Raw genomic sequence first — 14019 nt, forward strand, 5'->3', positions numbered from 1 at the left:
CTTTCATTAAAAAACGGCCTCGAGCTCAATAAAAATTGTTGAATATAGTTGATTACTTATTGTAAATTCTGGGTAAATGCATTTGAAATTATTCTTGCCTAAATGAATGCAGGTTAATTAACTAATTCAAAGAATGTTTACTACAGATGGAAAAAAATAACTACATATGTTTAACTATACAAATATGGGTATAACTTATATTTTCAAAAATGTCACTTAGATCCTTATGATTCTAGCCCATTCAATTGTAATTAAATCCGCTTTAAATCAAACAATTTTTGTACCAAAAACAACGTCACTAGAAAAAACTAAAAAATTATTAAAATTATTTATATTCATAGCAAACTTTTCCACGTTTGCTTTATCGCATGAATCTAAATTTCGCTTCAGTTTCCCCACAATTTTTCCAGCAGACACAAAATGTCACTTATAGCGTTTTATACTGCGCGTTTAATAAAACATTTTTATGTGAAAGCAATAAAAAGTGGGTTAGCCGCGAGCCGGTTGTACCCCATTAATTTCGTTCGTTTCGCCACTATGCATATGTATATGTATAGCTAGTATCCCTATGGTACGTTATAGCATATATGTAGAAGTAGGGACACGAATTTCGATACGATACGATACCATATCGATACTTTTGGCATTCGATACCGATATTTTCTACTCGATAGTTTTAAAATGATATTTTTTGGAATCGAGTACCAGAATCCTAGTATCGTATCGAATGTAATAAACTCACATTACAAGGATAATGTTATTAACAATTCTTCCCGATATAAATTGGGCTTTGAAGAGCAGAAATGTGTAATATAGTTAGGATTGCATGTGGTGGAATTTGAACCCTCGACCTCGGTGTTTTAAGACAACACCTCAATCTCTAGGTGTTGTTACACAATATTAGTGTTTGACAGAGATTCTTCTCCGATTTGCAAAGTGCGCCTTAAGTTCTGAACACATTAAAAACGACGAGCTACGGGCCACAGCTTCCAATTTGTTATATTCATTGTCTAAACGCTCGATGGCGACATGATTTTTTTGAATGCGTCGGCGACATCATGAATTTGTACGAGTTTGACATAAAAGAAGAGGAAGAACCTTATCTGTCGCTGGAAAAAAAGAAATAGATCTAATCTGGCCACAACCACAGTCATCGCGTAGCCCGGTCGGCGCCAAAATAATTATCTACATAAGTAGTACGTGTTAAAATAATTTGACAGCTATGGTCCATAGCTCGTCGTTTTCATTGTGTTCGGCCTATTAATGTTGTGGCACAAAAGGGGTCCCTACAGTTTTATGTCGACTTTGAACGGCGATTTTGTTTTAATGGGAAGCTATTTTTCATTTTCAAGTCTTGAGCACTTCTAATCATTGCACCACATCGGCCTATATACGAGACCTATATTCATATACATTTTTTGAACTTTGGTATCGATATTTGGAATATCGAGTATTTTTATTCCGATATTAATGGGTACCCGATATTTTTAAAGCGATACTTTAAATGAGTACCATATCGATACTTTCTGTTCGATATCGTGTACCTATGTAGATGTCACCATCAGAAAGAAATGTCTTTAACAGAATTTAGTTAAAGATTGCTAAAAATACTTACATGAAAACAACTTCTGCAACGGTAAATTCTTTTATCGTGATCTACTTAAATGCACATTAGCACATAAATAAAAATTTTCTCCTACAACGTTGTTAAATTAAGTGTAAGAATCCAATGCAATGCAAACAAAAATCTACGCCCGTATTAAGTTTAATTACAGCAATATTTACAGATTATTTTACATATGCATATGTATGTGTATGCATGATAAGACCAGCAAATTGATATGGTATTCACGAACTAAGACACTTAAAAGATTAAAGGTGTAGTTAGTAGAAATTTAACGTGACTAAGGGCCATTTTCTCATTGTCTTTATAAGTGAAAACAAACTTCAAAATTGCTAACAAAACGTAACCGATACTCTTTTTTTTTGTGTGGTTTTTGTGTATTATATGTATCATATAAGTTAATTGTAAAAACGAATATTTTGAAAGCAAGCTTTCTAAATATAAACGAAATCGGACCATAAATACTGGTTTACCAAATATATCGACTCGTGCGCCACCTATACGCAAAACTTTTAGTGGAGTTATTCCTCTTCATGTAGTTAATATACGTTCTAAATATGAACCAAATCAGACTATGAATACGAGTTTTTCAAATATCTTGACTCCTGCGCCACCTATCCGATTAACTTATCTTTCGTACTGCATTGTCATCGGGTTCTGAGCCAACTGTGAAGTTTCAAGACTCTAGGTCATCGGGAAGTTGATCAAAAATTTATTGCAAGATTTGCTCCTAACAAACATACATACATATATACATTAGAGGCCTTATTTTGCTAAAGTATTTCAGATCCCATCTCCAGCAGCAGAATATGAAAATAGGACGCAAAGAACCTAACGAAATCAAATTTCCAAAATTAAAATACCTAAAAGGGTAGCCAATTTAATGTAGTTTTTAAGGAAGTGAACAGATTTTGAATCGAATTATATTTTAACTAGTAAATTAGGTTCAAGTGAAGCCATGTTGAAAACCACTTTCCAACTTGACAAACTTCATCACAAAATTTAAAAGCCAAAGCAGGCGTGGATGAAACTGCCGTGCTGTGGAATACTTTATCTATATTTACGACTGATAATTGCTTCGGTACCACCTATCGTGTCCATTTTTGGTAGGTTGATTTCTCTTTATATCTGTAATATGCATACGTGCAATTTCAAGAAAACCGGACCCTAAATACAATTTTTTCGAATAGGTCAGTCCCTAATACAGCTATCAGGGCCAAATATTCCAATCCGTTCAGCCCCTTTACGTGATTGAGTAACAGAAATACAAACATTCACATTTATAATAGTATTAATAAGCAGGGAACGGATTTTTAGGACCTAAAAACCTATAAAAAAAGGCAAAATAAAGTAACGAAATAGGCTGGAAAAGGCAAAATAAAATAGCGAAAAAGGCAGGAAAAGGCACTAGGTATTACAAAAAAAAGGCAAACGAAGGCAAAACAAAATAGCGAAAAAGGCAGGAAAAGGCACTAGGTATTGCAAAAAAAAGCAAAATAAGGCACTAAAAAAAGACAGAAAATACGAAGAACAATCAAGAAATACATTTATTTTAGAAATGTTTATATCACAAGTAAAAAGAGAAAAACTATCAGGCATGTTCTGCATTCTTTTTTGGAGTGAAAGTTGTTTAAAAATACTTCAATTTCACATTTGGGTGTTCTACATTTTACCCTATACTTCTGAATTCCGTTTTTCCGAACATCAAATTTTAAAAATGAACCAGCAAATTGCTACTTTTCTAGAACATCAAAAATGAAAAGTTTTATTTTTGATTTTCACTTCATTTTCATTCTACTACTTTTCTGGAACATGCCAGTATGAACTAGTTTCAATATATGAAAAATTTGTACTTTGAACCTTTGACTATTTTATCCTTTCGAGTTTCTAACTCATAAAACTTTAATCTGTATAGTTGTAGTAACATTGAACCACAAGATGCATTTTGAAGTTTTCTGGCAGCATTTTCATTCGATTTTCGCGAAGAAAAGCCTTGAATGTACTAAATGTGCGCTCGACGTAAGTTGATACAAGTGGACCCCAATTTAAATATGGAACGTTTGAAACGTTCATATTATCAGGAATAAGGGCGTTTTCCTCGCCCTTTATAATTTTATCCACACCCCTTATTGTCTCCAAGCCTACGTTAGCTGAGAAAACGCCTTTGAATTTTTCCAACACCAATTTGGCAAGAGGTCCCTGCGCTTCTATAAGCCGCATGCGCATGTCTATATTTTTTAATCTTAAAAAAAAATTGTAAATGCTATAATCACTTTTTTAAAGGTAGAAAAGGCAAAAAAAGGCAAATATCTTAAAAAAGGCAAAAAAAGGCAACTCTATATGATACGCCCATTTTTCCAATAACCTTCAGTTTACTACGTGAGCGTGGAACAAATTTCATATACAACCGTGCCGAATTACAGTACTCCACCGCAAATACTTTCAAATATTTTCCAGATATTTTCCTGTGGTAAAATGGAGCCTATATTTTAAGTTTGACCTCAAGCCATACCTCGGGGGAAACTGCATTTAATTCCATGCACCGGTAAGTTTCATTAATTTAATACACATAGAGAAAAGTGGAATTAATTTTAACGTTTGTTCGCGTTTAGGCGTCGCCACTAAGTTAAAGTCAGTAGTGAAACATGACGTGACCAATTTCTACTCTGAATATGCTAACATTAAAAAGACAGATTTGACAAACGAACGGAACATAGAGAATCTAAATTTAAATTAACGGTGACAGGTAATAAGGTCAATGGAAATAAGGTCAATTGACTTTATTTCCCACCCTGGTGCGAAATAAAGTAAAATGACAATATTACCTTTTCAAAAGCGAAATAAAGTCAACAAAAATTTGGAAATAAAGTCATTGACGCTATTTCCTCATTCAAATGGAAATAGCGTCAACAATGCTTAAAGTATGTCGATTCACAGAAACAAGTATTGTTCTTACAATAAACATTGCCCCGTAAGTGTTGTTTTTTAATAGATGAAAAAGGTTTTTGCCAAATCCTCAGTGTTGTGATATTAATCCACACACAATCATGAACTACCACCAATTGGTTCTATTAAAAAAAATTTAAATTACGAATATGTAAAAACACGATGCGAAAACTAAACGCCTGCGCACAGCTGGAATACGAGAAATATTTGAAGAAAGAGTGGAGAAATGATCCATAACTTGCAAAACATTTTTCGTTTCCACAAAAATAAAGCGAACACTATTAAATTGAAGATACAGTCCATGTCCAAAAACCCCGGAGGAGCACTGAAAGAATTCTGTGTTTTAAATTAGCATATTTTGAACAAATTCGGGATGTCTAAGGTGGAAAAGAGAAACCAACCTTTCTATAAGGAAACAATTATAGAAAAAGCCGTTTCCTACACTGTATTCATGTCTCCGCCAGCAGTCATTTAAAAGCAGCTAAGGAGAACGACGGCACTATTTATTATATGGCACATTCAACGAGCCAATGTGCTAAAATGCGGGTATAAACAATTATTGATTATTTAATATCGGAACAGAGATCATATAAGTTAATTGATTGGTTTTCACACACCTTTCAAACACAAATTATATGCTTTTTTACTGCAGACAAGATGTTGCCTCAAAACACAGCAGAAATCTTCCAATCAGGGCTGCCAACTCTCCTTAGTTATGAGGTGCCATATTGAGGATAAAAAAAGTGCCAAAATGTGCCAAATAGAAAAATAAAAGTGCCTTTTCCTATCTTTCCTTTTCCTTTTCCTTTTAATCATTCACATTTAGCAATAAAATAAAGCCACATTTTCAAAACAAAAGTGCAATGATAAAATAAGATAAACCAGTTGAATAGCCTTTATAAATTAGAAAATTTTAGTTGAGAAAAAGAAGTGCACGCAAAGGATTTCACAAAAATGTATTGAAATGTTATTTTTTTTACAAAAGTGCTATTTTGGCATTTGTGCCAAATTGAAAAATTAAGTGTCATTTGAAGTAAAATAGGAACAAATGGCACGGTTTGAGCCAAGTTGGCATCCCTGCTTCCAATAACTTACAAATATAAAAATGTGAAATATCGAGGGCTTGAATTCATTAACACCCTCTATCTGCAATTTGCACAAAAACTAATTTGTGATTTTAGAAACCATCTGGGACTTATTACCTGTCGTTATATAAGGTAGCATTAATATCACTGATGACAGTTAAAGCTTAGGTGGATTTTTATATCAGAATCTCAAGTGTGCAGATAGAGGGTATTATTGAATATAAGCCCTCGATGTTTAAAATATATAAAAATTTTATTTCAACGTATACAAAAAATAAATCTACCTGCGTTACAGCACGTCGGGAGACGGGGAAGGGGGGGCCGGGGCGTAGCGTGACGTGGTGGCGCGCGGTGTGGCGCGCTGACGCGGGCCGGTGCGAAGCTAAGCGAACTTAATGTTTGAAAGAGAAATAATGCCAATTGATTTTATTTCGTTTTTAAAAAGGTAATTGTGCGAAATAAAGTCAATTGACCTTATTTCCGTTGATCTTATTACCTGTCACCAAATTAACATTTCCCCTACCCTTCGACATTGCTGCTACAGGTTAGCATCTTCGGAGATTATTTATTTTTTTGAAATAGTAAAGGCGCACATGCAAGTATTTCCCTACTTAGCATATACAAACGACATTGATAAAAACTTCAACAAATTGAAAAGTATGTCAGACCTGATTGTACTCAACATGGCTTTACTTAAACCTAATTTACTAGTTCAAACATAAATCAATTCAAAATCTGTTAACTGTTTTAAAAGCTACATTAAATTAGCTACAATCTAAGGTATTTTAATTTTAGAAAAATTACTACTATCTGGAAAATCTTAACAAATAAATTTGAAAATTCGTGAAAAATAATACCATATAGTCACTTTAGGACGTATTTGTAACACTCTGGTTGGTTGTATTAAAAAACTAAGTACGCCATTCGCTTTAGCGGCTTATTCTTCATGAGGTTGGAAATCTTTTTTTATTTATTGTTCAAGATGAATGTTTTTTGATATAAGGACATAACCCCATTTATAAGACATCACGGATTTCGGAGTAGCTCATCCAGTTTTTGCAATAGTGAATATTTTTTTCATTTTGTTTAGTTCTAAGCGTCCTATTTTCATATTCTGCTGCCGGAGGGAGGATTCTCTCGACTTGTGAACGCCGTTCTGGGCACGCAACCAACTGACGTGAACGGGACAAAACTTTGTCTGCCTCGGGAGACCCGGACCAATAGCCCAACTTCGCTTTGGCTATTACAGCAGGAAAAGCTGATACCTGAGCAGAATAAGCGAGGATGTGCCAAACCAGTGCACGGCATGCGGAGAGTCGCCACATGACTCACGGCAGCTTTTTGCATGCCGCCAAACCCCGCCCAGCTATAACGGCCCTGTCCCTATGGACATACGATGTTGAAGTCGCGCACTTCCTGGGCCTCCTCTTAGCTGAAACAGACGACAACGTTGATGGATGAGCCGACTCGAGCGGCGTTTAGTAGCCACTACAGCAACAATAGAACATAATGGGCCGTATGCATAAAAACTAAACAATTGGTTTTTCTTAAAATTTCATAACTTTCACTTAAATTTATTTGAATAAATCGAGTAAAGGCTCTGAAATTTTAAGAAAAAGCATTTGCTAAGGTTTTATGCATACGGCCCAATGTTTCTCATGAGCGCGTTAGCAGGGAGCGACGAGCGAGTGCTCGGAGTGTACTATACAACAGATGCCTTTTTATGTATAAAAACGTTTGAATGTATGTCAATATATTATGTACGAAAATATGTTAATATATTGTATGTATATATAAATATAAGTGAAATGGCCCTGTACAATGCACCAACTGCCAGGAGTATGGTCATACTAGGTCTTACGGCACGCTTCGCTCAGTGTGCGTAGCTTGTGGAGAGTTACATGTCTCTGTCACTTGCACATCAAACAAAGAAGACCCGTGTGCAAAAAAAATGTTGTAACTGCGGTGGAAATCACACAGCAAACTACAGAGGCTGTCCAGTCTATAAGGAGTTAAAAAACCGGATCAACCAACGCGTGGCTTCCGTACGTACTCATAATATATCGAATGCCTTTGTACCCTCCCAAACGAATCCTGACGTTTTCTTCGCCAAAAGAGCCACGTCGCCAACAGTTCTATCAAACACTGTCAATGGCGTCTCGTTTGCAAGTGCCTTAAAATCAGGCTTAGAAAACCCTGCCCCTACAAACACTGCACCTCAAGTTGCGCCGCAAGAACAGCATCCCCATGCACAATACGGCAAACAATCCATTATCGAAGCTTTGATAGCGTCGATGCAACAAAACATGCTGAATTTCATGACTTTCATGCAAAACACAATGCAAGAACTCATGCGAAATCAAAATACGCTGCTCAAACTGCTTGCTACTCAGCAAGCAAGATAATAACCTCACTTAAAATAGCCCTCTGGCATGCAAATGGCATTCCTCGTCACAAACTAGAGCTGTCAAAATTTCTTAAAGACAAGGAAATTTACATAATGCTCCTTGCTGAAACACACCTAACTAATAGATATAATTTTGACATTTCGGGATATACCCTTTATTGCACCAATCATCCAGATGGAAAAGCACATGGCGGAACTGGTATTTTAGTCAGCAACCGGATTAAACACTATCATTTGACTGGAGTTGCCGAGAATCATCTGCAAGCAACATCAATAGGCGTACAAACAAAGCAAGGCAATATTACGCTGTCCGCGGTTTATTGTCCCCACGTTTCACGATAATAGAAAAAAAGTTTATGGATTTCTTCAGTTCGCTGAGAGCGCTTCCTTGCTGCAGGTGATTATAATGCGAAGCACCCTCACTGGGGCTCACGCTTGTCTAACCCTAAAGGCAGGCAATTATACAACGCGCTTATATGTAGAAGAAACAACGCTTCTCCTGGAAAGCCTACATATTGGCCCGCAGACCCGCAAAAGTTGCCAGATTTGATTGACTTTGCGGTGACAAGGAAAATTCCTCGCGGCCTTATTAGTACAGAATCAGTTGCAGATCTCTCATCAGACCACTCACCTGTATTTTTCATTGTGGCATCAGCCGCAAGAAAAAGAGTCACTCTATATGCTCACGACAAAGGCTACAAATTGGTTAAAGTATAAAAAATATATCAGTGCGCTTATAGACTTAAGATACGCCGACCGATATTGAAAACTCCATAGCCGCTCTTGAATCTACACTTAGAGCAGCCGCTAGCGTTTCCACACCAGAAAGGTTATGTGCAAGATAAAAAATATAATTAAACCAATAGGAAAATTGAAATGCTTGTATTGGAAAAACGACGCCTACGACGGATGTGGCAGACTCATAGATCCCCAGCATCAAAACAACTGCTCAAGGCGGCCACACATGCACTGACGAGAGCCCTCAAGAACGAGGAACAGTACGCACAGTACCGGTACATCCAAAAGCTCTCACCGACTAGCACAAAGCACTCTTTATGGAAAGTACACTAAAATCTAAATGCGCCAATAGAGACTGAAATGCCAGCTCGGGACCATAATGGCAAATGGGCTCGGAGTGTCGCAGAAAAAGCAAACGCCTTTGCTGCTCATCTAAAAAATGTTTTTATGCCAAACCCCGCAACTAATGATTTTCAACTACCACCCGTACCCAATATGTCAAAATGTGAGCCGCTGAAATTTGTGCCTGAAGAAATTTCAAAAGTAATTAAGGATCAACTGCAACCAAATAAGACCCCAAAAATGATTATTGAGCTACCAAATTGTGCTGTACTCTGCATCTGTTTGCTATTTAACGCAATCACAAAACATTGCCATTTCCCTCACTAATGGAAAAAGTCGACTATTGTGATGATACCAAAGCCAGGAAAGGACAAAACGCAGCCATCTTCCTATAGGCCCATCAGCGTGCTACCGTGTAAGTCGAAATTATTCGAAAAACTTCTTATGCTGCGCATCTCCCCACATCTGCGAGCCCGAAACATAATACCACTTCACTAATTTGGCTTCAGGGAAGAACATGGAACAATCGAGCAAGTAAATCACATAACAATCGAAATCCGAACAGCGTTTTAAAAGAGGGAATATTGCGCTGCAATATTCCTTGACGTCGCCCAAGCATTTGATCGCGTCTGGCTAGACGGTCTTATGTATAAAATACAGATGCTACTTCCACAAAGTACACACAAACTGCTTAAGTCATAAATTTATAATCGAAAGTTTGCAGTTCGATGTAACACCTCCATCTCTGAAGCCCTTGCAATCGAAGCTGGAGTGCCACAAGGCAGTGTCCTTGGCCCTATGCTGTATGTCTTATACACCGCGGATATTCCTACAAACGACCGCCTGATAATGTCCACTTTTGCCGATGTCACTACCATAATCAGTCGCTCCAAGTGTCCTCTACAAGCAACTGCGACAATTGGCTCGCAAACTGGCGAATAAAGGTTAACGAGCAAAAATGTAAGCAAGTTAAATTTACACTGAATAAGAGTATCTGTCCGTCCTTGACATTGAACAACGTACAAATACCACAAAGCAATCATGTCACTTACCTAGGGGTCCATCTGGACAGGCGACTTACTTGGCGAAACCACATAGTGGCTAAAAGGACTCATCTCAAGCTGAAGGCTAATTCTCTCCACTGGCTTATTAACTCTCGCTCACCCCTGAGTCTGGAGTATAAAGTGTTTTTTTACAATACAGTTTTAGAACCGATATGGACCTAGGGATGTGAGTTATGGGGAAACGCCAGCAGCAGCAACATCGAAATCCTTCGTCGTGTGCAATCTAAAATCCTTCGAACAATCACCGGAGCACTTTGGTATATCCGAAATGAGAACATTCACCGCAACTTGAGAATACCAGAGGTACGAACCGAAATAGAACAACGGAAGACGAAATATGTATCGAAGCTTTTATTGCACCCAAATCATTTAGCAAGATCTTTATTGCGTGCCAACAGGACCTCAAGACTACGTAGGAATGTTACCAGCCTACCCGTAATCTTTTCTTAGGGCCAGTTAAGAAAATACTCATCCCAACTAGGGAATGTAAATTAAGTGAATAGATTTAGGGCCGTTTTCACCATCTCTGGTTAACACTTATCCCCAGTTAAACATTGTTACCGACGTTACCGACCCAATGCTAAATGGATGGAGTCAGTACCGTCGGTAACGATGTTTAACTGGCGATTAGTGTTAATCAGAGTTGGTGAAAATGGCCCTAAGATTCGAAAACTTATTGTTAGGCTCTTAGGCAGGGCAAATTCAATAAATAAAAATAAAAAGTTAAAAATATATATATAAATATGTGAATATTATATTAGGGCAGTAATTAAATCAAATTAAATTTTTTTATATACATACGCACAGATTATTTAATACAATATTTTTTAAAGTTACTTACAGCCGCACTCAGAAACAGTTATTAAATAATCTTAATTAACAATTTACTAATGATCGTTAAATATGTTAATAGACGATTCTTCTCAGAGTCAAAAATTGAGCGATTATTAGTAAATGAAAACTATAAGCATTTTCCCCTTTTTTAATGGCATCACTTACATTTTTCTGTCAATTTTTAATCAAATTTATACGAATTTTTTTCGTTTCCAAAAAGAGAAATTAAATTGATTGTGTGTAGCCAAACACTTTTTTGATTTTACTTTGTAACTGAAGACGTGGTAGAAGCAGTATTAGTGGTCAGTAATCACCATTGACATAATTCAAGGACCTGCTGAAGCTGATCCAAAATAGGAAAGAACTCAAATTTCTTATTCCGCTGTGCTATCAACATCGAGCTAGGAGAGCATTTTTGCTTCCCAGGTCAAGGGAATCACTTAGACCGCAGGCATTGGTCCTTTGTGATACTACTGCGAAGAATAACTGCAATTTTAAAGCGAGAATCATTGCGTGCCGAGAACGAAATACGTAGGCGGCTGACGTTAGACCCGGAGACCACACCCGGGCAGTTGGATGATTCCACCTCATCGTTACCCATGCAGCTACGATCAAGGGCGTCCGGTGAGATGTGTAATCTCACTGCGTTCTTCGAAATTAGATTCCTTTTCCTCTATTTTTATAAATGCCATAGGAAAATATAAACATAGATTATGAAAATCAATCACTAAAAAGTTAAGTTAAGGTTTTTCTAAACGCAAGTTTAATCTTCATTAAATGCCATAAATAAAACATTAACTGACTCTGAGAGGAAAATTTTCCAAATCTATACTGAGGAAAACCTTAAAAAAATCACACATATTCGAATATTCACTTATGGCTCCAAAACTGATTGGGTCAGGATCTGAGGTCTTTATCGGAGTTAATGGGGATAAATTAACTTTTCTCTTGGCAAGTATGCTTCGGTCTTCCAGGCTGAGGTGTTTGCAATCCTCAAGGATATGGACTACGTGGTGGAAAATAGGTGGAGCGCAAGGAGTATACATGACGGCCAAGCTGCACTTAACGCACTACTTACTTCCAGATTTTGAGTGCCACTTCAATCGGCAGTACCTCCTATCATTCATAACTATAATATTTATCATATCATGAATTTCAATTTGCGTTATTGCGCATATCGAAGACAAATTTCCTTTTATTTTTTTTTATTTTTTCTTTTTTAAATAAATAAATGATTATTGAGGACTAGGTATGGCAGCACGAAATGTCACAATCTGCTTAATTGTCAGGTAGTTAATATGGCGCCCGAAAAGTGACAATGAAACTAACTTCGTTTTTGTATCATGGTCTAGAGGAAATTCGGCATTACACACTGAAAAAAAGTAGTAAAAACTCCCAAAAAAGCAAAATCGCTACAGCGAAAAAGGGTTTGAAAAACCGCATATGTGAATTAAAGTACGTGTTTTCAAAAACTCTTGCTGGGAGTGCATAAACCTTCCATTTGTTACCCGTAAATAAGCTTAATATATTAATAACCGTAGCATCTCTTAGAAAGGTAACAACTCCGTACGAAAATGTTTTTAAATCTCTTCAAACGCTTTTAGCTTTTATGAAGAAACTTAATTATTTTATTGAGCCTTTAAATAACTTTAAATTTTCAAATATCTGACAACACTTTTTTAAAAATTTTTCACCACATACTCACAGAAATAATCGAGTAGAATCCCAACGGGGCCAGAAGCGCTCCATTAGTTCTATTGCAGCGCTCCATATTCAGCAGTAAGCGCTCCCTTCCTAATTTCATACTTCATTGTATTGTAACATTGGGCCGTATGAATAAAAATAAGCAATTGCTTTTTCTTAAAATTTCAGGTCTTTTACTCAATTTATTCAAACAAAATAGAAGTAAAAGGTATGAAATTTTAAGAAAAAGCAATTGCTTAGTTTTTATTCATACGGCCCATTGTGTGTCATTAGAAAGAAGCGCTCCGTTGCTGCTCCCAAAGAAGCCCTTGGTGAGCGCTTCAACTAAAGCATTTAAAAACCGATGCATGAAAATTTTAATTTTTATATTATATTTTTGTTTTAATAAAAGAATGGCGTTTTTGTAGACCATTTGATGGTTTTATTAAGTGTACTTATGCACAAGTTTTTTTTTTTCTTTTTTTTCAAAAGAAAATATTTTATATTACTACTCATGATATTTATTTCTGAGCATTGTTAGAAATTTAAAAATTTATTTTTTATTTTGCTTTTGTACTGCTCCGTACTTGCTCCTTTGGGAAGCAGCTAACTTTCAGTCCCGTTGGGATAAAAAAATAAAAATAAACATATCCATTGAGCTGTTCATACGTGATGTGGTTATGAAAACATAAAATAACAAATTTTTGTATATAACAGATAGGATTATAAGTTAGTAAAACACACTTATTACAATTTTTTAACTTCTGAGGGGAAATAGTATTACTCGATTAAAAAGTATTTATTTTTAACGATTTTATAGCAATTCTACAAAAAATTTATTTTGTTAATTATGTATTTATAAATATGTATGTATAAAAATATGTATTTTTTTAATGTAAAATACATGGAAAACTTCAAAGCCCCACCGGCATGGGTAAATATTAACCGATTTCAAAATAATAAAATACGTGTCTCCTTGCTTCTGATATTCTTCAGTTCTGGGGGGTGCCAGCAGGAAAAATTAAAAAAGTGACTTTCCTTTGTATTTTTGGATCACCCTAATATGTACATATATAACATACTAGCAGACCCGTCGAACTTCGTCCAGCCCAAAATTAATTTTTTTTTACTGAAATATTTTGGTCCAACATTTTCACCAACAATTCACGTTCACGATTTCCAGTGATACATTTATCTGCTAATATTACGGTTTGGTAGTTGTCAAAAGGCATATTTCCATTGTCGTCTTTAATAACCTAACGAAAGTGTATGTTTGTGATGAGGTTCTTGAAATTC

General features: G+C 36.1%; 1 protein-coding gene across 2 annotated transcripts in view; it reads right to left on the reverse strand.

Moving 5' to 3' along the window:
* Nucleotides 1-14019, reverse strand: part of LOC118749315 (equilibrative nucleoside transporter 1) — a 501843-nt gene that overhangs the window by 319949 nt on the left and 167875 nt on the right. Inside the window, exon 1 of one of the 2 annotated variants that reach the window (XM_036484120.1) lies at nucleotides 1616-1742. The exons of the other annotated variant lie outside the window; for it this stretch is intronic. The gene's annotated coding sequence lies outside the window, so the exon portion shown is untranslated. Of the gene's footprint in view, nucleotides 1-1615; nucleotides 1743-14019 lie in introns of those variants that run through there. 2 annotated transcript variants of the gene reach the window in all.

This window comes from Rhagoletis pomonella, unplaced genomic scaffold, assembly GCF_013731165.1.
Source record: "Rhagoletis pomonella isolate Grant_MI unplaced genomic scaffold, Rhpom_1.0 Rhpom_scaffold_00001, whole genome shotgun sequence".
Lineage (NCBI taxonomy): Eukaryota > Metazoa > Arthropoda > Insecta > Diptera > Tephritidae > Rhagoletis > Rhagoletis pomonella.